At 41.2% G+C, this 24,143-nt stretch overlaps 1 long non-coding RNA gene across 1 annotated transcript in view; it reads right to left on the bottom strand.

Annotated features, from left to right (window-relative positions):
• The window catches only part of LOC122461899, a 31,667-nt gene extending 8,244 nt beyond the window's left edge, over positions 1–23,423 (bottom strand). Inside the window, exons 1-2 of the long non-coding RNA XR_006284147.1 lie at positions 23,244–23,423; positions 18,970–19,060 (exon numbers count right to left, since the gene is read on the bottom strand). This is a non-coding gene — a long non-coding RNA (uncharacterized LOC122461899). The remainder of the gene's footprint in view (positions 1–18,969; positions 19,061–23,243) is intronic.
• Between the last annotated feature and the right edge of the window lie 720 nt (positions 23,424–24,143).

The following is a 24,143-nucleotide window of genomic DNA, read 5'->3' as shown; positions in this document are numbered from 1 at the left end:
AGGGAATTAGGTGATTGGATTACACCTGTAGGAACAGAAATCTCTTTAGTTAATGCCATAAACAGAAAAGTTCTGGCTACTAAACTATCATATGCCACCGAAAATATAGGAAAGACGGGAACCCCTTTAACAGCATCTTTGAAACAGTTAAGTGAGGAACAGCAGTTAATAAGGTATTTCCTGTGTGGGAAAACTCATAGAAAAAGATGAAGAGTTAATGATGTCTGGTGTACAGTCCCTCCAGAATAATGTCTCATTGACCTCAGCGTATGAGCAAGCTCAGGCTCTCACCCAGAACATAATCATGGTAATGATTTAGCAAGCCATAGCAGGACAAATCCCCATGGAGGTAATCAACTTGATTTGGCCCCATGTAATGGAGGAAGAATTAGACCTCCAGCCCTGCTGGACACTAGTTAACCCTTCGTACAATCAACAGCAGCAAAGCTTGCAGTTATTTCTGATAACTATAGCAGGCAAAGAAATTAGAGTAATCCATCCACTAGTCCCATTGGGATTACAGATTAATGATAGCTCAGTAATGTACTCCAGAGATCCTAACACTTGGGCCTGGCAGAAAGATAATGTGTGGAACACAGTAAGTGTAAAAGGGTGAAGGAGAAAAGAAGCTTTGGGCTATATCTGTGAAGACCAAGCATTGGAGGAACATGATGAATGCTTCTTCCCACAACATGGGAATAAGTCTCACTGTTCCTTTGATGTTATCCAGGAAGAGGGGTCTACTATTGTCTATGCTGGTAATATATATACGTGTGTGTGTGTGTAAGAACGAGCTGTAATAGTGTATTGATTAATGGACACTGGATTCAACCCATGGTGCCTTATGTTAATTGCTGTTTCTGTAATGTAACCACTATTGTTAGTTGTGATATTAAGTTTACTGTGCCTCTATGGACTGTACAACATTTGAAAGCCTATCCTGAGCTCTACAAGGAGGTTTACCCCATTTCACTAGGAATGGGCCTCACTGCCATTAAGGGACTATTAACTCATCCCTACTTACAAATTGAGCTGCAGAAGCTCCGAACTTTGGGGGAGATTGAAAGTGCTGCTTGACCCAGCCTGCTCTGGTGTACTCTATTCCAGTGCGGTGCTCATGGCATATGAGGGTGACGGCTTGGAGATGGTGTTTGACCCAGCTTGCTGAGTCCAGGGACATGTAAGGGGTCAGCTTGGGAGTGCTGATGAACCCGGTTCTCTCAGACACACTCTGTTAATGTGACTTTGTTAGTCTGATTCTGGGGCTTCCTCAGCCCTGGGGAACCTAGGTCCGGCAGGAGAGCTCCATTGGGGGGGAACTTGCAGAAGGGAGAAGTAGAGCTCCATATAACACCACAAGTGACACAAGCAGTACATTGATAGAATTACAGAACTCCCCCACCACAGAAAAGTAATCCTAATAAATGAGCGTACCCCAGAGTAACGGGCAAATCTAGTAAAAAGAGACATTATTAAGGGCACACGAGCAAACTATCCCACTGCGTAGGAAAGGTAGGAAGTATGGCGAGACACCACACTGGCTTAACCAGGAGATCTTCAATGATCTAAAACTCTAAAAAGAGTCCTACAAAAAGTGGAAACTAGGTCAAATTACAAAGGATAAATATAAACACATAACACAAGTATGTAGGGACAAAATTAGAAAGGCCAAGGCACAATCAAACTATCTAGAGACATAATGGGGAACAAGAAAACATTCTAAAAATACATTAGAAGCAAGAGGAAGACCAAGGACAGCATAGGCCCATTACTCAGTGGGGGTGCGGGAATAACAACAGAAAATGTGGAAATGGCAGAGGTACTTAATGACTTCTTTGTTTCGGTTTTCACCAAGAAGTTTGGTGGTGATTGGTTGTCTAAAGTAGTGAACGCCAGTGAAAATGAGGTAGGATCAGAAAAGGCTAAAATAAGGAAAGAACAAATTAAAAATTACTTGGATAAATTATATATCTTCAAGTCACCAGGGCCTGATGAAATGCATCCTAGAATACTCAAGAAGCTGACTGAGGAGATATCTGAGCCATTAGTGATTATTGTTGAAAAGTCATGGAAGATGGGAGAGATTCCAGAAGACTGGAAAAGGGCAAATATAGTGCCAATCTATAGGGAAATAAGGACTACCCAGGGAATTACAGACCAGTTAGCTTAACTTCTGTACCCAGAAAGATAATGGAGCAAATAATCAAACAATCAATTTGCAAATATCTAGAAGATAATAAGGTGAGAAGTAACAGTCAGCATGGATTTGTGAAGAACAAATCATGTCAAACCAATCTGATAGCTTTCTTTGACAGGGTAACAAGCCTTATGGATGGGGGTAAGCAGTAGATGTGGTATATCTTGACTTCAGTAAAGCTTTTGATACTGGCTCACATGACCTTCTCACAAACAAACTAGGGAAATGCAACCTAGATGGAGCTCCTATAAGGTGGGTGCAAAACTGGTTGGAAAACTGTTCCCAGAGAATAGTTATCAGTGGTTCAGTCATGCTGGAAGGGCATAATGAGTGGGGTTCCACAGGGATCAGTGCTGGTTCCGGTTCTATTCACTATCTTCATCAATGATTTAGATAATGGCATAAAGTACAGAGTACACTTATAAAGTTTGCAGACGATACCAAGATGGGAGGGGTTGCAAGTGCTTTGGACGATAGGATTAAAATTCAAAATGATTTGCACAAACTGTAGAAATGGTCTGAAGTAAATAGTATGAAATTCAGTGAGGATAAATGCAAAGTACTCCATTTAGGAAGGAACAATCAATTGCACACATACAAAATGGGAAATGGACTGCCTAGGAAGGAGTACTGTGGAAAGGTATCTGGGGGTCTTAGTGGACCACAAGCTAAATATGAGTCAACATTGTAATTCTGTTGCAAAAAAAGCAAACATCATTCTGGGATGTATTAGCAGGAGTTTTGTAAGCAAGACATAAGAAGTAATTCTTCTGCTCTACTCCGCGCTGCTTAGGCCTCAACTGGAGTATTGTGTCCAGTTCTGGGCGCCGTGTTTCAGGAAAGACGTGGACAAATTGTAGAAAGTCCAGAGAAGAGCGACAAAAATGATTAAATGTCTAGAAAACATGACTGATGGGGGAAGATTGAAAAAATTGGGTTTGTTTAGTTGGAAAAGAGAAAAAGAGAAGACAGAGGGGACATGATAACAGTTTTCAGTATGTAAAAGATTGTTACAAGGAGGAAGGAGAAAATTTGTCCTTCTTAACCTCTGAGGATAGGACAAGAAGCAATGAGGTAAATTGTAGCAAGGGCGGTTTAGGTTGGACATTAGGAAAAACTTCCTAACTGTTAGGGGGGTTAAGCACTGGACTAAATTGCCTAGGGAGGTTGTGGAGTCTCATCACTGGAGATTTTTAAGAGCAGGTTAGACAAACACCTGTCAGGAATGGTCCAGATAATACTTAGTCCTGCCACAAGTGCAGGGTACTGGACTAGATGACCTTTTGAGGTCCCTTCCAATTCTATGATTCTGTAATTCAGCTATACAATAACAAGGACCACATGGGCCAGATCCTGCAATGTCTGAAACCTTGGGGGAAAGCAGGGTGCAAAAGAGAAAGGCACATCCCTGGAGCAAGTGGCCCCCATTAGGATCACCACCACCTCCAACGAGAACTCTTTCCAAATACTTTTGCAGTGGCACTGAGCTATTTAAATATTAGATTATCCTCTACATTTTCAAAATTGCATGGGATTTAAGCACAGGAGTTTTGCAGCTAAATCCTATGCATGCAATACCTTGAAGATTTAGGTAGAAGTGATAGTTACACTTTAGCACTATCTTCTATATATGAACTTTGGTATTCGGGAGCCAGGCTTTCAGAAAATTATCCTTTAATACTAGTCCTTCAGTGCTTCAGAAGAACATTCTTTGCCAGTTTTTCAGTGCTAAAATTCCCCCCTCCTTCTCTGCACATCCTTCGTCTAACCCTTTTGATTAATTTTTCTCTCTCTCTTCTGTTGAAGAAATCATCGTCTCCACCAAATTCTTCAGTACTGATTGTAATTAACAAGCACAGCCTGAGCAACTGTATTTACTTGCTGGGCATCTGGCATTTTTCCTGCAATCAGTGACAGAAAATGAGACTGACATCCTGGGGAAAAAACCCCAAAGAATCAGAGGCCTCATAGTTCATTTATTTGCTGTTTGAATGTTAGGAAATTGCATTATTATACAGACATCAGGCCATTCTTGGTAAAATAATAATAGACAATAAAAGACTGTCATTTTTTTAAACAGAGTTGAAAGTAATGTAGGTTAAATATAATAAGTCTTGCTGCCTTGAGCTAGTAGAGATGGGGTGCAAGAGAGACTTAGATTCCTTACCTTTTTCTCCTCGTATATTTTGATCCAGAAAGAGCTTGCAATTACCAAATCAACTGCAGGGCCCTGGGTATCTCATGCCCATCTCCACCCCTTGCCACGTAATTGTATTTGAACATCTAAAGAATCCTTTTTTAAAAAAAGTTTCTAATGCTTATGGTTACAAAGATGATATTGAAAATGTGAAATGAGTGCAAACTCATGTCATGCTGTCTTCATGAGTTTGCAGAACAATGATTCTGAAAGATGTGAATTGACTCTTTATTTCAATGTGTTGTTGACTCTGAAACCTAAAGATGGTCACCCAAACAGGGAGGACTGGTGAAAAGGGGCTAACGAGGCTAAACACCACCACTAAGATCACAGCAGCATAATGTGGCTGATATAGTGGAGCTTGCAGTACGCTTATCTGCCAGTGGGTGATTTCTAACTTGTAGCATATAGATTGCAAGCTTTAGAGGAAAGAGGTCTAGAGCAGGGAATGCAGGTTTTGATGGGGCTAGCTCCACAAGAAGAGTATAGAGTCCTGTACAGAGTCTATACATGGTCACTACAACTTGTACTCTTGCTTTTCCAGACCCAGCACAGTAACAGCGTATTTCTGAGCTGCAGGTGGTGGCTGTCAGGCACAAAGGACAAGGGAACGATTTTTCTGAGCTTGAGAGAGTGTTGGGTAGGAGAGGGTTCTGAGCTGTGGAGTGATTAAGTGGAGGAGGAGGCTGACCTTAATTAGGTAGGTGTGGGAAGTGGGGGGGGATGATTCTGAGCAGGTGGGGTTTGGGTTGGAAGTAGCTGAGGGGACTTAGGTTCCGAGACCAGGAGTGGATGAGTTAGGTTGGGAGGGCCAAGCGAAAGGGAGAGTGAAGTCAATTGGTGAATGAAGTTGTGGGTAAAATGATGGTGTCTAGGAGCAGGGGAACTTCCAGTCAGCCACACCAGTGTGCTTCAGAATCCAGGTCCACCTTGCTGCAAACTACATGACCACTGTAAAACATTCCAGACCCTCACCTGATGCAAATAAGCCTAGTTCTACTGACTTCAGTGGGACTTCAAACTAGAATAGAGGGGCTGGTTCATTAGATGGACAGTTAATTGCAGCTGTAACATTGTTGTATTGCTTCTGTGCATTAAGAATCTATGCACTCTGTAGAATTTAAAAATCAAGAGACTTCTTTTAAATGAAAGCTTCCTCAACCTAGCATTCAGGTGAGGTTTAAGGAGATAACTTTGGGTATGAATATATCGGGTAAGGAGACATTTTTGTGAGATGGGGGAGGAGCCGGTGTTTGTTTTTTGTGACTGATGAGACTGATGACTTGCAGAAGTCCAGATTCTTGTTGAAATAAATACTAAAAATCCCATTGATTTGTCTACAGAATGTCACTGCTTGGCTTGATTTTTTGAACAAATTAGTGAGCATTTCAGTGTCCTGAAAGAAAAAAGTTATATGGTAATTCGGTTTCTGGCATTACAAAGCACTAGCCTGGAATAATGGGGTTTTGGGAAGCATGCTGCTGCATCAACTAATCAGAGGGAGTAGTAAAAGGCATAGAATTGTTGGGAGGTAATAAGGTTCTGTGACATCACAGGCCTTTCCTTTCCCCTTTGAGCATCTTCAGTTAATCCCAAGTGAAAAGGAAACTCCTTTGATCTTGGAGAACAGTACAACAAGACATGAAGGAGAACTGTAGAAACCTGGAAGCACCACAATCTTTATAAATGATAAAACAAATATTACAAATCAATACAGCTCTTGATTACTAGAAAAATCCATCCAACTTGGAGGGGAAAGGCAAGTCTTCCAGATCTCTCATTTTTAACTCCCAGAAATAAAGTAAAATTTTTCTTTCTAGTAGGATGTTGCCACCAGTTTAGCCTAATAGCCTCTGTGTAGCATTGTAGTATTAGGGGGAAATAAACACATTGGATAAATATTGCAAGTTGCCATCAGATTTACTTCGCAGCCACTGTGTTCTGAGAACTCTGGCTGAATGTAGGAACTACAAAAGCTAAAGTACCACTATGATAGTGCCTAGTACATAAACTTTGCAAGGTGCTTTGAATATGTGAAGTGCTATGTATTATTATAACATTTATGTGCTCTCCACAAATCAAAGGAATATCAAATTGCCTCTCTCCAGTATCAGAGCCAAACAAGGCTACAAAAGGAAGGTTCCCATTTTAAATGACAAATGGGCATTGCTACACAAACTGTAGAAAGGACAGCCTCATTCCCATAAATTCAAGCAATTGGCTGTGCTGTGGGTCTTCCTGGTGTCTGGAAAGTTCAGGCCTGGTATTGTAACATTCCCCTGATGAGCATTCCCAATAAGTTTCTGGCATTTAAGGAACGTAAATAGAGTTCTACAGACTTGCCCAATTAAATAAGCAAAAGCATCTTTGTGTCACTGCCTTGATTGCAGAATAATCCTCCTTAGCCTCATGAGAAGAAGGCAGCTAGGTAAACTTCTTCTATAGGAAGAGGACTTACCTCCGTGGTGAGGGACTATAGGAAGAAACAAGTTTTACCTTAGCGTGGCTTTCCTTAGAACTCACGTTTAGTGACAGGAACAGGACAGGTTCCTTGTCTTGTTTACCTACCTGGAGACCTGATGGGGTGGAATAAATGACTTTGACCTCAAAGTTTTAGCTCCTTAATGTCCTGGTAAAATATGGAGCGAGTCAGTATAAAGTATAAACTGGTCTTACCCTGATAGGGTCTGGTTGAGAAGATGGCTGCCTCTGAAAGGGTTGTGGCCACTATACTGAGAGTCTCAAAACTGCAGATCAGAATGCTCTGTACCCTACTGTAAAGCTGACTGAAGCTTTAGGGCCATGCTGGCTCACACTTCAGGCTGGCACGGTTTTAGGAAACAAATATGAGACTGGGAAACATTTCAATATCTATTATTTCGCTCCCCAAAAAGTTTCTGGAATCTTTTCCCATCTTAAGAATCGAATGTCAGAGACACTTTCAAAATACATTTTTTTTATGACAAAGGTTTTGTCTGAACTTTCTTGATCTGATGGATCAAATGTAAGAAAGAAAAAAACCATCAAAATTAATTCCTTCACCCCTGAAACAAGTGCAGCTGCTTTAGCCAGCTATTTGTGGTGGAGACATGGACTGTGGAGAAGAGGCCAATGATATTGTGGAAGGGAAGAAATTCTTACCAGAGCTGTGTCTGTTGGCTGCTTTGCTTGTTTGGTTGGATCAGGAGAAAATATCAGTATGGACCAGGACAACTGGAAACCCAGAAACACCTGTCTAAAGATGGAATGAGCTTGAGAGAAATGTTGTCAGTAATACATAGAGGATACCTGTTACCTGTCGGGGGTGTCCCTAAATGGTGAGCTTTAAATGCTTTTTAAAATGCAAACTTTATTGCATTGTCGTTGCATTCCAGTGCAAGAATTATTGCTGCAACATAATGTTGTCAAAAACCCAGGATATGGCCCTAGGGCAAGCAGATGTGCTGCCTTATTTTACGCTATACTGCACCAGGAGGCAGGTAGCCCTAGCTACTTAGTTTTAGATAATGAAGCAGGTACAGTGTTTTGTTGCACTGAAGCAAAATCTGCTAACTCAACCCTGGGTGTAACTCCACTGACTTAGTGGAGTTTCAGTAAGGATTAGTTCAGTCCACAATAAAACATACATGGCCATTATATCTTACTGAATTGAAATCTGAACGGACTAGCTCATTGTGCAGAGGTCAAACTAGATGATCATAATGGTCCCTTCTGACCTTAAAATCTATGAATCTATGACTGTCATCTATAGCAACTGCTTTGTACAATGAAGTAGTCTCTTCCTGCAGTGTTGATCAGGAAAGTTTCAGGTGATCTTCTTCTCTTATGTGGTGCTGAAACAAAGTATTTCCAAAGAAAATTTGACCAGAACACTCTGTGAATCTGAGTCCTCATTCTTTAATCTCTCCCAGTCTTTGTTTCCCCTTGCCTTCCCACATACAGCTTTTCTCCTTCAGCACTGACTGACTGATCAGTTGTAATAAGCCTGGCATTGTATCCCATTAGAGATGCAGGTTCCTCTTGGTAAGAAAGAACAGGTAAGCACTTCTTTCTCATCTCTCCTTCCTGTCTCTGTATCCAGCACTAAGTGCCCTTTGGCATTTGTAAAATGGCTGCCAGGATGTATGAGAACACTGTAAAGGCAGCATGAGGCAGCATTTAGATGCTCTAACTGGTATCCTGCCATTTTTCTTCTTCCGCCTGAAACGATCACATTATTGCTGGCATTATCAAGAGAAGGACATCCTGAAGGATTTGGGTTGACTATGAGTGTGTGTGTCGGGGACGGGGGGGGCATTAACACTTTAAGCACAGATTGCCTTGGGACAGCTGCAAGGACTAGTGTGGTCAGTAATAGAAGTGTCCAAAACAATTCCACTGCTGTAAAAAACAATGGAGGTTATGAGAAGGAAGGGGAAAATAAAAATAAATAAATAAATATTTTTGAAAGCTTTGTGAGAAGCAATACTTGTTCTGACTTGAATTGCTCCCCCATCCCAACAGAACATCTTTCCACCTCGCTGGAAAAAAAAATCATGCCAGGTCCAAGGTCTCTGAGACCCAGCATCAATGAAGAAATCTCTTATGGGTGAGAGGGAAACCAGCCTACCATCCCCTGTTCCTATCTCTCTTGTATTCTGGCATTGCCACAGTGAGATGCTGTTAAAAACATCATATTCATTTATGGCAACAAGAGGATAGAGGAAGCTAGTGATTGCACCCTCAGCTCTTACATTGCCATATATCTGCTACTAAGAGGGCCAAACATTTGTGTGTTTCCAGCATCATGCAGACTAGTTCTAACTATACCATGTGTTTGGAGCAGTGCAGAGGTTCTCAAGAGTCACTTTGTTCACCCATGACCTGTGAAAATCTCTCACATTCTCTTTATGTTTTCAGACAGGACACTAATTGATGCAATATAAGGGCCTAGACAGAGTAGAATAAAATCAGAGATTACATTACTGAGTTTCCCCATGCATCAAGCAGAGAGACTTCTGTCTATTGCTCTTATTCTATAACATCAACATTTGGACCAGACTCCAGACTAAAGTCTAAAATGGCCAGATTTGCAGACTTATCAGCTAACACTGCAAAGAACTGAAGAGGCCCCTGAAGACTCTCAATGTCATGGCCCTCAAAACTTCTTACCCATTGCATCCTCGCTCTTCTTGCCAGTCAGGGATTTAGAAATTATGCTGTGCTTCCTTTGCATCTAATTTACATCTCAGGCAAGGCTGTCACTCTAAAGCTAAGATGGACACAAAGAAAAAAAGAAACTGCCTGAGAACACAGTGAGGAAATTATACACTGTCGCCAGGACAGTTGTTTAATTACTAGAGTTATTCTGGTTAAAACAAAGGTAGATTCCCCATGCTAATCAGCCCCCTAAGATCCCTTGACCTCATACCAGTTGTGATCAGCTAAATAAGCTCCTACATTTTATGGAAAGAGAAAAACATCAGGATCAGACTCTGCGGAATGAAAATAAAATGTGTAATGAAGGATGCAACTTCTTTCATGCCATGTATACTTTGGTCAGGCTCATCACTCAGATCTGTCATTGCTAGAGCAACAATGTCCCATTCATGTTACTGTGCCAGTTCTGAACATACTTGTGCAAGCCAAGTAATATAAAGAGGGAAACGTTTCTTTTAACAATGCTAGAGTTTGTTTGTTTCGAATCGGGAAAATTCCCTGAGATCCCTTCCCTTCCCCATACGTCCCCCCTTTGTTACGTCTTTCCCCAGAGGGCATAATTGAGGGCAACTTTTCCTCTCTATCTTCTGGCTTGGGAGATCAGGACTAATCTAAACTCAAAAACTAAACTGGTATCCATCCCCTGGCAGCACATTGTACAGCTACTGGAGCATAGGGCTAGCTTAAAAGAAAATAAATAAATATGGCTCTTTCCATATCACTTCCCTAATTTTGTTTTACATTTGAAGAAATGCTGCTTATTGCAGCTACCAAATAAGCATTTCCATATTTAAAGGATAAAGTCTTAAAAAACAGTGGGACTACTCACATGCATAAAGGTAAGTGCATGTGCAAGGGGAGGATGGGGCTGTAGCTGGGAAGAATGGGATCAAGTAATATCAAGATGGCAGCAATTGCTAATGTGACACTTTTTTTGTTGTTGCAAATACAATGTTAGGTCACAACAGATACTCAAATGGCCAGATTTTCTATTGGTGTAAACTGGCATTGAGTTAAATGGAGCTGTGCTGATTTATACCCACTGAAGGTCTGGCTTATTTTGTTGCTGTTCATTTCCAATTGCTTTGGTTAATCCTTCAGGGCTCGGATTCATTAGCCTTCCCGGCACTATGCAAAGCTCATTTTTTCAAGAGCATTTGGGGCAGAGATAGATGGACAGACTCAGGGCTAAAGGATCTCAGTGGGCTTGCAACTGGGGTTGTGAGGTGGATTTGTTTTGCTATTATATTGTAATGTTTAAGTAGTGCCTTGAGTGTTATGTTTTAAATAATGTGACAAGCTTAGAGCTAAGTGCTAGAAAACAACCAAAATAACTCAAGTTAAAAAAAAAATAAAGGTCCTTCTTTGAGTGGTTGTTGACAGTGCTGTTATTAGCAAGTTCCTATCCACTGGGGTAATGTTTCTTCCATGTTCGAGTTCTAACCTCTTTTACTGTGCTATAGAAGTTTAAATAGTCACAATATATGGTACATCTGTTACTATAACAACTCTGCCACCATGTAATCTATTTTAATTCTACCAACATGTAATCTATTTAAGTTGTCATGGGATAAGAGGGAAGATCCTTTCATGGACTGAGAACTGGTTAAAAGACAGGGAACAGAGGGTAGGAATAAATGGTAAATTTTCAGAATGGAGAGGGGTAACTAGTGGTGTTCCCCAAGGGTCAGTCCTAGGACCAATCCTATTCAACTTATTCATAAATGATCTGGAGAAAGGGGTAAACAGTGAGGTGGCAACGTTTCCAGACGATACTAAACTGCTCAAGATAATTAAGACAAAAGCAGACTGTTAGGAATTTCAAAAAGAAGCAACAAAATGGCAAATGAAATTTAATGTGGATAAATGTAAAGTAATGCACATTGGAAAAAATAACCCCAACTATACATTCAATATGATAGGGGCTAATTTAGCTACAACTAATCAGGAGAAAGATCTTGGAGTCATTGTGGATAGTTCTCTGAAGACGTACACGCAGTGTGCAGCGGCAGTCAAAAAAGCAAACGGGATGTTAGGAATCATTAAAAAAAAGGGATAGAGAATAAGATGGAGAATATCTTATTGCCCTTATATAAATCCATGGTACGCCCACATCTTGAGTCCTGCATACAGATGCGGTCCCCTCATCTCAAAAAAGATATACTGGCATTAGAAAAGGTTCAGAAAAGGGCAACTAAAATGATTAGGGGTTTGGAACAGGTCCCATATGAGGAGAGATTAAAGAGGCTAGGATTTTTCAGATTGTAAAAGAGGAGACTAAGGGGGAATATGATAGAGGTATATAAAATCATGAGTGGTGTGGAGAAAGTGAAAAAGGAAAAGTTATTTACTTGTTCCGAAAATATAAGAACTAGGGGCCACCAAATGAAATTAATGAGTAGCAGGATTAAGAGGAAGTTCTTCTTCACTCAGCGCACAGTCAACCTGTGGAACTCCTTGCCTGAGGAGGTTGTGAAGGCTAGGACTATAACAGGGTTTAAAAGAGAACTGGATAAATTCATGGAGGTTAAGTCCAATAATGGCTATTAGCCAGGATGGGTAAGGAATGGTGTCCCTAGCCTCTGTTTGTCAGAAGGTGGAGATGGATGGTAGGAGAGAGATCACTAGATCATTACCTGTTAAATTCACTCCCTCTGTGGCACCTGACATTGGCCACTGTTGGCAGACAGGATACTGGGCTGGATGGACCTTTGGTCTGACCCAGTATAGCCATTCTTATGTTCTAATCAGAATTTTAACTTCTTTTGAATACTTTGAAACTGGGACTGTCACACATTCATGTATTAAGGAAAGCTATTAAACGAGTTTATCATTTTCACTAAATAAGTTAAGTAGGCTGCAAGATCCATTAATAGTACTAACGAATTCCCATCTCAACAAGAAAGGGACTAACTATGCTTTCATTTCAGATAATGATTAGCTTAGGCTTCAGGCAACCACTTTGGTCATGAAAAATTCTTTTTGTGAAACCACTTGGAATTTAGAATAAGATCGCATTTAACTGTTTCTCTTTTTGTTCTTGAATGATTTAGCTTCTAGAGAAAAAAAAAAAGCAGAAGCTGTCTGTTGACCAGAATTTTCAGAATACTAGCAATCAGGATTAAAAAAAAATAAAATAATCAACCATAATGACAGATGAAAAGTAGAACAGTTATAGTCCACAAATACAATCATTTTAAAGGATAAATGAATGACACATTTCTAGCAGATTCTTTCCCAAACTCTTCTAAAATTAATCTATTCTCTGTATCTAGAATATAATGCAGAAGTCTTAAATATCCAGCTGTCCTGAAGGAAATGGGAGGTTTGTTTGGTTTACAAGATCTCACTGTTATACAACAGAATTCACACTTCAGGGCAGCAAATCTAAAGACAGCTGGGCCCTTACCCTTCTGCTACAGCAATGTAGTAATGCTCGTTAAAGTCAAAAGGAGTTATTTGTATCCCAAGGGTGCAACTGGGCTTTAGAACTGTAGGTTAATCTTCTCGGGATTATCCCATCAAAGTGCACCCACTCTATTCTGTGGGCTAATACAGTTTGACCAAGAGAAGTTACTAATGTGCAAACTGATCTGTGCTATGCCAGCTGAGTCGTTGCATAGCATGCCTTGTTTTTGTCTTGTATAGTAGCACAGGTGACAGAAATCTATTGTATGAAAAACGAGAGCTGAGAGAAGGGAGACCTGCTTGGATCAGTACTGATTTCTTCATCCACTGAAGATGGCAAGCATATAATATCAAATACCTATGTGTTCATTTGCAAATAGGGTTGGTCTAAAAGTGAAAGCTAATTTTCAGTGAAAGAATTGGCACAAACTGAAAAAAATGTTTTGCTTAAATTTTCTTGTGGATTTTTCCATGCAACAATTAAAAATAAGTTGTATGTAATCCAAATGGAATAGTATCATGTGACAGGGACGTGGGCTGTCATGCCTAGTGGTTCAAGAATGAGTCATGCCTAATGGTCAGAAAAGGTGCAAGTTGCCAGGAATCAGGGCCAGGTGCCAGACCCAAGGGACACAGCAGGAATCAGATCCTAGGGTCAGGCCCAGCTTACCTGAAATGAGGCAAGGCATGAGCAGAGCTGGAACAAGGCAGCCACACAAGTTCTCTCAGTCAAGGGGCAAATGCTTTTGGCAGCCAGTGCATTGCCGCTTCTCCTGGGCTTAACAGCCTGTCTGCTGACTCTTCCAACCAATCAGGCAGCCTACTACAGGCCAGCTGTGCTCCTTAGGTTGTCCGGAGACTGGCTCTGCTGCAGGGCCGGATTCCTGACTGATAGAATCAAATTGCATTTTTGGAGAGGCTTTCCATTTCCCCTCTTCCCTTTCTGTCTCTTTCTAATCGGGAAAAAAAAAATGGTCAGAGAAATGAAAAGAAAGGAGTGAAAAACCTAGAAAACTGAAAAATGATCACTTTGATTTCATTCGATTTGATGGAATAAAAAGATTCATTTTGAAACACTCCAAACATTTTTTGGTTTTACATGTTTTGTCAAAAAAAACAAAAACAAAGAAAACCTTTCCTTTCAAACAATAAAAAAAACTTTGCAGGTTTTACAGAAATGTTTACATAATATGAAGCCATTTTCCATTAAAAATTGGCCAAAAATGTCAGCCAGCTCTAGCTGCAAATATGGAAAACATCTCTCTTCTCTCATCAGCCTCAATATATCTCCAAGCGTTCATTCTTAAAGTCGACAGCCAAACATTTATCTAAATAAACGGCAAGAGGGATCAGATAATGAGACATAAATGAAAGAGGGAAAAGGAACAAAACCTGTAGAACTCACAAAATTCTGTCACAGTTGTAGGTTACATCTCTTTCCATGGTCCTCCGGGGTAAAATCCTTACCCTATTGTGGTCAATAGGTGTTTTCCCATTGAGTTCTATGGGGCCATGATTTTACCCTATCTGTTTGGCTTATTTAGATTGTAAGCTTTTTAGGGTAGGCACCCGTCTTATTCTATGAGTTGCTTGTATGTGCATGGATACTTCATATTAAAAAATGTTTATAATAAATAAGCGATATCTGAATGGCTCAACTAGCAAAGGAGACGTAAGTTCTGAGTGATTAATTAAAGTAATATTTCTTAATTTCAGCTCCATGTTCCCTGCCACCAAAGCTGAGCTACATGGTTCCTCTCTGCTGGTTGTTCCAGAATACATAGTTTTGTGACTTCTCAGCTACTACTTAATTGGTCTGGATTATGAAGATGCCCTATCAGATAACAGTATGATTTTTTTTTATCTATACATATAAATATGTGCCATGGTATTGAAGAGAAGTTTTAAACATGATTATTGTATACCAAAGGTGAGTGCCACTTATCTGACCAAATGGCTCTTCAGCTGTCCCAGATACGATTCACACTATGCTAGAATGAGGCATTCTGGGACTACAAATGTAGCCCGCTAACATGACACTGGAGGGGGTAAAGTAATTTATTGAAAGGTTTAAGTAGTTATGATGAATGTTCTCTGGCTAGCTGGGTCATTCAGCACATAGTTCTGCTATTAGTATGTTTTTGATAAAATTATTTGCAGGTCACTTTTAATGCTCTGGAATGGAACGAGAGCACTCTGAGGTCCTTCCACTGAAGAGCACTGAGAGAATACATTTATGCAAAATACTGTAAGCAGATTGTAAAATCTGTCTACTTTCCTGTTTTAAGTGGAATGTCCTTCTCTTGCCAAATACTGACAGCACTAGTACAGCAGCTCGTTGCTCCTAGTATCAGCTTCTTGAGAACAATGACTGACAGCTATAGATGTGGTGTATAGAGTAGGTTTCAGTTTGTACAACACTGCAGCATCTTTTCTCTAAATCATCCTGACTCTGTAGAAGCAGAAACATTGGGCCACATTGTATGCTGCCCCACAAAGGAAACGCAGCTAGGTAGGGGAAGAGCAAAGGTGGCTTCATAATCTTGGAATTCTGGGGTCAGTTTCTGGCACAATTTAGGGCAAGTCCAGGGTCCCCTAAATTATGGTGGCCTTGTCTGACTGCTTAAGGCTGCACATTGGTCCAGAACGATTGGAACATGATGCACTCTAGCCTCTCCCCAACCATCCCCCCACTGGAGACTACATAGGAAGGTGCTGGAGGACCATACACAAGCCCTACAGCAGTGGGGGGACCCCATTAAACAAGCTGTATTCCTATGGATGCTGTTCTAACAACCGTAAACCACCAGAGCATCATAAAGAGGCTGTAGCTGGGGACAGAATCAGGTCTTTGTCGTAACTCATGAGTCTTTCATCAGCAGCTTCACCCAAAGCTCTTATCAACAAATACTCCTCCACTTCTAATCCACCAGTGGCATGGGGTGAGTTAGTACAAACTTTTCATAGCCCTGGGACTGCCTGAGATGTTTATTTTGTGAAGAAATGTATCAAGCAAAGACAGAATGTACCTTTAATACTCATCAAAACTATTATACCATAAATAAGTTCCTCTGCTATGGAATAAATCCTCTAGAATAATAACCTCCCTAGGCAGAACCACTGCAAGAGAAAATGCTGCAGGGAGAGGCCTCTACAAATAAAACCCCTGCTAGGAAACTGCTTCCAGGGAATGCCTCTCCAGACAAAATGATCTCGTGGATAGTGAGGGTGAGGCAACCTAGGGCACACTCAATCCAGTACTTTTATTTTGCAAATATGCAACTCGGCAGGGGGTTATGTAAATATGGTTGTGCATATTCATGAGTATGTAAATTACAATATTCTATTTGCATAACCCCTCCAGATTTCATCCTTAATATTTATGATACAGACTAAGATCCCAATACGGCAATGATTTATGCCTGTGCTTAACTTTCAGCATGTGACTAGTCCCATAGCTCAGTGTGGCTACTCATATGCCAGAAGTAAAGCATGTGCAGAATTCTCTGCAGGATCATGACCTAAAACAGAAATATACCCTCTTATCTCAAGCAATCAGACTAAGCTGATGTTTAAGCGGGGGAGGGAGGGTTTACACAGCTGCTGTCTGTATTGTCCATGTCCTGTGGACAATATAGAAATTCACTCAGATGCCCTCAACTTGGCATCTTCCATAAGTACTAAATTTCACTTAGAAATTCCTCCTACATATTTAAGTGTAAGTGATGTGTACATATCCAGTTTGGTGTGTGTCCATGCATATTCATGTACAAAAAAAGCCAGATTTAAATCCTGACAAATATTTAGTTTTCTGTGATGAATGATTAATAGCTTACTAAACAATACAGCCCTTCTACTTAAACAGACAACATTCACAGGTTATTCCTTGTTCCACCTCTTGACTATTCTTCTGTCACATAACTAAGAAGTAATTTTAATCATCAATCAATATCCTTGCTGTAACTGCCTGTGCTATAGACCCATCTTTACCAGTACAGTATGCTCATTTTATACTTCCAGTGAAAAAAGCAGATTTATTTTTTTGGAAATTGGTTTGCTATTTGGCATTATTGGGCGGACTAATCTTTGATATGCAACTAAGGAGTCTTTAGTTTAGAGAAAAGGGGACAAATGCTTTAGAACTATGAGATGGGAATCTAACCATCTGACTGATTCAAAGAATATATAGTATATAGAATATAAAATTGAAACAGTTGGCATCAGTCTGTTCCAAGAGATGTCTAGACAGCATGTTGCTGATTGACAGTCAGACATTTTCCAGTAGACAGACTGGCACGTCATTCTGAGACATGTTTGCATATGTTATTGCTTCATGGGGAAAAACAATTAGCTGTGCAAGACCACAATGCATAACAGGCATTTCTAATCAGGATGCATCTTTATGTTAGAAGTGGATGCTGTACAGTTCTCTAGAACGTTCTGAAGTTTTCTGATCTCCTTTCCACTTCAACTTTGGAGATCTGAATTAAGGACCAAGCACCGGATTTTCATTCTGGTTGTACAAACATCATGCTCATGAAAGATTCTAGACTGACAGCACTATAAAATTTCTTTTACAGAATGGACGTAGCATGGGCAGCAACATGCTTAGTCCACGTGCCTCAACCCAGCCCCAGAATGGCCACCACTAGGGGTGAAAGGGTAATTCATTTCCTACATCAGCACAAGAAGAAATTCCTACCCAGCCATTAAAAGCCCCTATAAGTACACTTTGTGCAAGTAACAAAATGTGGCTGGGCAGAGAAGAATTCAACAAAACCCCCAATCCAAGAGATGGTCATTGGGTTGCAGCTCAGCCCCGCTGTAGCAAATTTTCCAGCCTGCCAGCAGGAATAATGTCCGTTGCCCTTTTGCACTCAGATGCAGAGGTTCCCAGGCACTGGATGAGTGTGGATTCAGAGGTCCATTTCTCAGCCTGCCCCCACTAATCCCCGCTATGATAGTTTATTCAGAGCTAGCATGGAGCCTACTTCAACAATGTGCAGGATATTCAAAAGCCATCCTGGGCACCCACTCCCTCTGCCTTTCCTCACCATGCAGGCACATTGAAGGGGGATCTAGGGCTTTGCATTGCTCCTTGGCCAACACATGAATTTTACTCTGAGTACTTGGTCACTCTGCATAGACTGCCAGTAGGGGATGCCAACTAATCCTAGCTGTAATGGCCTTTGCAATACTATCTGCATGCATATTTGGAGTATAAAGGGCCTGTTCCTGAAAGATGCTGAGTGCCCTGAACCCCCAGTGAAGTCAGTCAGAACTGAGGGCATATGCACTTCCCATGAAGTTCTCAACACTTTGCAAGATTGAATTCAACAGCGAACAATTCAAACAGCTGGCCATGAGGTGGGTAAAGACAGGTACAAAAGAAGGGATATGATCATGGCTTAGCTGCAATTACATACTCATTGGTGAATCAAGGCAAACAGCCTGGGGAATTTTTAGTTACATCGTGAGTTTTGTTTATTTTGCACAGTACCATTTGCAGCAAAAATAACTCAGCATTGGAACCATCATTGGAAGCACAATAGCAAATGATCCAGCGACATGAAAAGGCATCCATACCTGGCCTGAAAATTCCTTTTCAGAGCAGTGTAAAGTAACCAGCATTTAGTCAAAAAGAAATCTGTTTAAAATAACACTGAGAAAATCTGTACCGGAGTAAAAATAAAACGGATGAAAAGTTACTTAACTGAAAGGAAGTCAGAGAGCACATCAGATAGGGTAATGGCACATTTAGGAGTCATGCTGTAGCAGTTTGGGGGAGGGGGTGTAGAAAAGGTAATTCCCTAATGGAAGGAACAGGTTGAGACAAGTTTCCATATTCCGTCCTGTGGAATCCATTGGTCAGTCTATTGCATATTTAGTTTCAATATCAGTTAAATCATCACTGGGAAAGAAGATGTCAGCAAAATGAACAAAACAAGCATAAGAAATAATTACTCACCAAGGTCAAACTCTGGAAAGATGGTGGAAGCATCATTTACAGTGACTAAAAAGCTCAGAGGAGTTATCAGTTTTTCCGCTACGTGCTGGTTCTGTGACGAAGAATGCCAAAGCAAAGCGTAAGGCCACAGGAGTTTGTGGTTGACCTCTTCTAACCAAATGATGGGGACAAAATTAATGGAAAGGTGAAAAAGTAGTAAATTAATATGAAGACCCCTTTCGCAGTTGTAATGTCTATAGGTTTTCTGGCCAAATGTGAGGAGTGCCAGATTTTGTAATGAGTTTATGTACCCAACGAATAAGTTAAATTTGTCACTTTGAGCTAGAATTAGAAGCTGCGTGAATACTGTCCTATGTCACAAATTTTTAATTTTTTTTTCCTAAAGAGATCTCATTGTGTCTTTCAAAGATCAGCATCTCAGCTATATCTTTGGATATTTCCCAAATGTAAGAAAATCATTATTTCAACAGCATTCACTACTGACAAAACAGATTGAGTTCAGTGGTTACTTAGACACAATTTTCCAGGGAATTCAAACATCATTTTTCAAACTGTGAAGCTGCAAGTCTGGTGTTAGGAATGAAGTTACTTTGGGAATGGATAATATGAAAGAAATCCATAAGCCTGAACTCCCAGATTTGGACGGAGCAGAAACAGAACTACTGTCTCATCGATTGACATGTGGTAGAGCAAAGTCCCAGAAGGTATCAACCTGAAGTTCCTTTGTCTTTACCATTGAGATTGTCTGTCTTATCTAAATTACTCAAAAGAAAAAATAAAGTGCAAGATTCCACCTTACTCAGGACGGCATTAATTAGGCTATACAAGCTAATAAGTGAGAGAATTTATCGGCCTTCCTTTCACTTCAGAATTAGATATTAATCAGAAAATGTGTCACTACCTGACAACCAGTTCAATGACAAAAATCAGATTCAGGCAAATTGGCACCAGTCCCCTCAATTGATAACTCCTCTGTAAAATGTATTTTGTTTCATGGGCAAAAACCCCATAAAATTGCAGAGAATTTAGCTTTTTCTTATTTGTGGGTTTCATTTGGCTAACGTTGCTGTAGAAGAATGGAACTGAACATGCAAGTATTTTTTCAGGATATTTTGTCCCATTCCTAAATATACAGGGTCCCTTCTACTCCCCTGCCCTCCTTTCCCTCCTCAAGATCTGCCTCTGCTAGAGCTGGTCAGAAAATAGGATTTTCCTCCTTGACAAATTTTAACTTTTTGGCAAGATACTGAAAACTAATTATTATTAAAATTCAAAATTGTTTTGGGTTTACTGTGTGGTTGCTGGATGGTATTACTGGCCTGTGATATCAGTTCAGACTAGATGATCTGATGGTCCCTTCTGGCCTTAAACTCTATGACACCTTTGCAGCTTCCCAATCTTGGATCTGGCTCTAGGCTGCTGTCACCGTGTTCCTCTCCCAAGGCACACCCTATGGCCCAGGACTGGGTCTTTGCCCTCACCCAGCCTCACCCGCTGTTCCATGGCATAGGCCCAGACAGCAGTAACACAGCCTGCCAGCTGGCTCCAGGATAGTTCACCCCTTCCAGCATTGTTAGTGAAGAAAAGGAAACAGACACAAATGAACGGTCACATAAACATGTAGGACGCTCTGTGCACAGAGAGTATGTCTATACTGCAATGTAAGCTGGGGCTGGAGCCTCGGCTCAAGCCTAACCCCTCCGCCCTTGCATGTATACTACAATTGCACTAAACCAGAACTCGGTCCCAGGACCCTGCAGGGCTAGAGGTGGGTCCGAGCCCTATTGCTTTTCATTGTAGACCCAGCTCTGCTTGGCTTGCATCCTGGGAGTCACCCAGAATTATCCCACAATTCCATGGGACAATTTCCTTAATCCTCTCTATCCCAACGATCTGCAATCCACTATGGTGAAAACAGAAGCCACCTCCTGTTTTGCATATGGCAGCAGTTCAGGTCAGAGTTAACCCATTCTCTTCTGATCACTGATCTGCAAGCACATTGTCAGAGAGACTCCTGGGTTTGCAATGGAGAGCGAACTGATCAAGTATTTCACAAAGCAAGCTGCTTCCTGGTAATATGCAGGGTGGACAGTGAAGTTTTCCTACAGTGCACCATGGTCCTAGAGTTAGAATGGCCACATCTGGGGGGGGTGGGGTCTTCTAGGAACTTTGGGATATAATTACTAAGACTCAGGTCTGCACAGTGCAGTGTGGGAGCCAGAGCCCTAGGTTCGAGCATGGGTTAGAAAAGTCTTAACATAGGGTTAACATACAATGTAGACGCTCAAGCCCTAACACAGGTCAGCTGACTCGATTTCCACTAACCCTGGTCTTCCATTACAGTGTAGACATACCCAGAGAGCCCTTGGTAAGCAGTGACCTCAATCCAGCTCATCGACTAGACTCTAATAATAGTTTCACAACAGTGCTTCAGCATCAGGCCCTTCCTTCCCAGGGATGGGGATATGAGGCACCAGTTGTTCAAGAAGTTCCTGCCTTCTGCAGGAGCTGAAGATTAGAGCCCTGTTCTCCTCTCTAGTCTGCCTCCTACTGTGCTGTGGTCTCACCTTTTAAGCTCCTCCCATCAAGTCTGACATCTCACACAGGTGTGGGTGGGACACGGCTGACTGAGCCCACACTAACTCATTAACCCTGTGTTGCCCCGTGTGGGGATTATTTACCCCAGCACAGCTGCTCTAGCTTATGCATGCTGGTCACAGTCCACGGAGACTCAACAGCATCCTGAGCTTGTCCCTTTTACTCAGCCAAGTCCTCTCATGCAGGAGTAGGAGGGGGAGGAATAGGAACCATAGTGACAGGCCTATGTAGCAGGAATTATCCACCGCCTAAATCTGCTAGATGTATGGCTGATTTGGGCCAGAAGCCAAATACAAAAAGAATGCGACCATGGTGCTGGCCCATTAATTGTAAATAGAGTAAACCTAAAAAGACACAGTGCCTATTCAAATGTATCTTCCTTACCCAATCTCCTCTGAACTAGTGAGCATCGGGGATGGCATTGCAGCAGTCCTGACACTAACCCCAATAGCACTACTTTCAGTTCTGGCATCATCAAAGTGCTAGGAGAACAGTAAAGGCAGTGTCATCAATGAATATGGATGCTATTTGGAGGTATTTGTACCCTCCACACGAATAGCTATCACACAAAAGAAATATAAAGGCTAAGTATCATCCTTGAGGTTTAAACACTCCTGAATCTAGAGCTGTTCTTAGTGTTCCTTTTCTCCAGTAACTATAAATAGTGTATTTTCTGCACACTAAGCAGATGTGGATTTCATCATTTTGCATAATAATATCCTAATTTTGATAACAAATGCATTTTGTTAAGAGGATGTATCCCAGCATTATGTACATGCTTCATAGATTTAGTAAAGGAAGACCAATGACAACAGCGGAGGGATGTAAAATTTGACCTTCAGCTAGACAATGATTGGCACTGACTATAATTCCTTATGAGATTAATCAACATGCTGATGTGTGTGGAGAGAGTACATAATCAGCTGCTCTTCTTCAGAAACCACTTTGTATGGGAAAACAATCCAATGACAGCTTTTAAAAAAAATGTAGGTACCACAGCAATTGAAACTAGAATACAGGACCAACATCAGACATTATAAAGAGAGCTCTGCAAATTTTAGAGGGCATTTCTACACAGGAAGAAAAACCTGCGACTGGTCCATACCAGCTGACTTGGGCTTGCAGGGCTCAGGCTGCAGGACTGTGTCATTCCAGGCTTGGGCTGGAGCCGGAGCTCTGGGACCCTCCCACCCTGCAAGCTCCTAGAGCCCAGGCTCCAGCCCAAGCCCAGGAGTCTACACAGCAATGGAACAGCCTGAGCCTTGCGAGCCCAAATCACCTAGCACAGGCCAGCCGCATGTGTCCAGTTGCTGGTAGACATACCAAGAGTGTTCAGGGTGTGAAGGGATTAGCAGATTAAATCCTGCAGTTTAGTTCATGGATGCTGGAAGCAAATCAACCCCATCCACCCATTTGAAGGTTCAAATTTGCAGAAATCTGACTTCCAAAATGATCCCCCTTAGAACTGGTTCTTCTCTACCCCCAACTGTCACCTTTCCTCAGATTCCACTCAAGCCCCCCTGAAGATGAGGGGGGAGTTCCAGAGATGGATATTAGTTCCAGAAAGTAGAAGCTGGAATGGGGAGCAGATCAGTAGGTGCTCTGTACCTCATCCATTTCAACACACATCTAGAGATAAAAAAGAAGCTCATCTGTATACACAATTGTGCACCTACATTCTCTGAGGATGATATTTAAATTCTTCCACTGCTGTCATCACTTCCGCTATACGACCATCCTTGAAGCACGGGCAGATTGCTGAAATACCTATTGATAAAAAGGCATTTATATTACTAAAACTAGATATTGCTTAACTGCAGACAAATGGCCAGTCAATCACCTAGCTAGCCATTAGCACATGCAGTTACCTCATTTGCATGTATGCTTGTAACAACTGTAGATGAAAAAGTAGACATACACTGCATTGAATTTGGGCCTCCATTAAAAAAATGCTGTGGTTAAATAGAAGGGTGCTGGTGTTTGCGGGTTTATTGAAAGAAGGAGAAATGCCAACTTGGACAAGGAGGAAGGTTCAGTGGTTTCCCAGCTGCATTAACAACCTTCAGCCAATGTTGTTGTCATCATTATTAGAGAAGCTAAAGGTATACTCAGTGCTTTAACACCCACATGCACAACTTTAGGGGCACAAAGATGGAGCCTGTTCAAGAATGTATGCTAAGGTTCATGATTGCATTAAACCTCAAAAGCCAGTACCAAGTCAAGTGAACTTGAGGTTTGATACAAAAAAGTCCCACGCTGCTCTCACGGTGAGCAAATCCACATCAGAATGTATCAGATAAATCAAGAACATCCTCAGTGTTGACATTTTCTTTAGCAAATGTTTTGGTAAGAAGGATTTTAAAGTGAAATGCTTATAGAACTAGAAAAAGTGTATTTGGTTTATTATAAAGTTAATCAGATCATCATAAATGTGGAGATGGGTTCTTCATACAACAGTTAAACCACAGAGGAAGGAAGCTGTCAATTCAAATGCAAATGGATTTTATCTTCATCTGCTCAACAAACAGGAGTTACCGATCAATAGACTGTTGTACTTGAAATAGCTCCAGCCACTA

This window comes from Chelonia mydas, chromosome 10, assembly GCF_015237465.2.
Source record: "Chelonia mydas isolate rCheMyd1 chromosome 10, rCheMyd1.pri.v2, whole genome shotgun sequence".
NCBI classification, from domain to species: domain Eukaryota; kingdom Metazoa; phylum Chordata; order Testudines; family Cheloniidae; genus Chelonia; species Chelonia mydas.
This window is presented reverse-complemented; position numbering and strand designations above follow the sequence as displayed.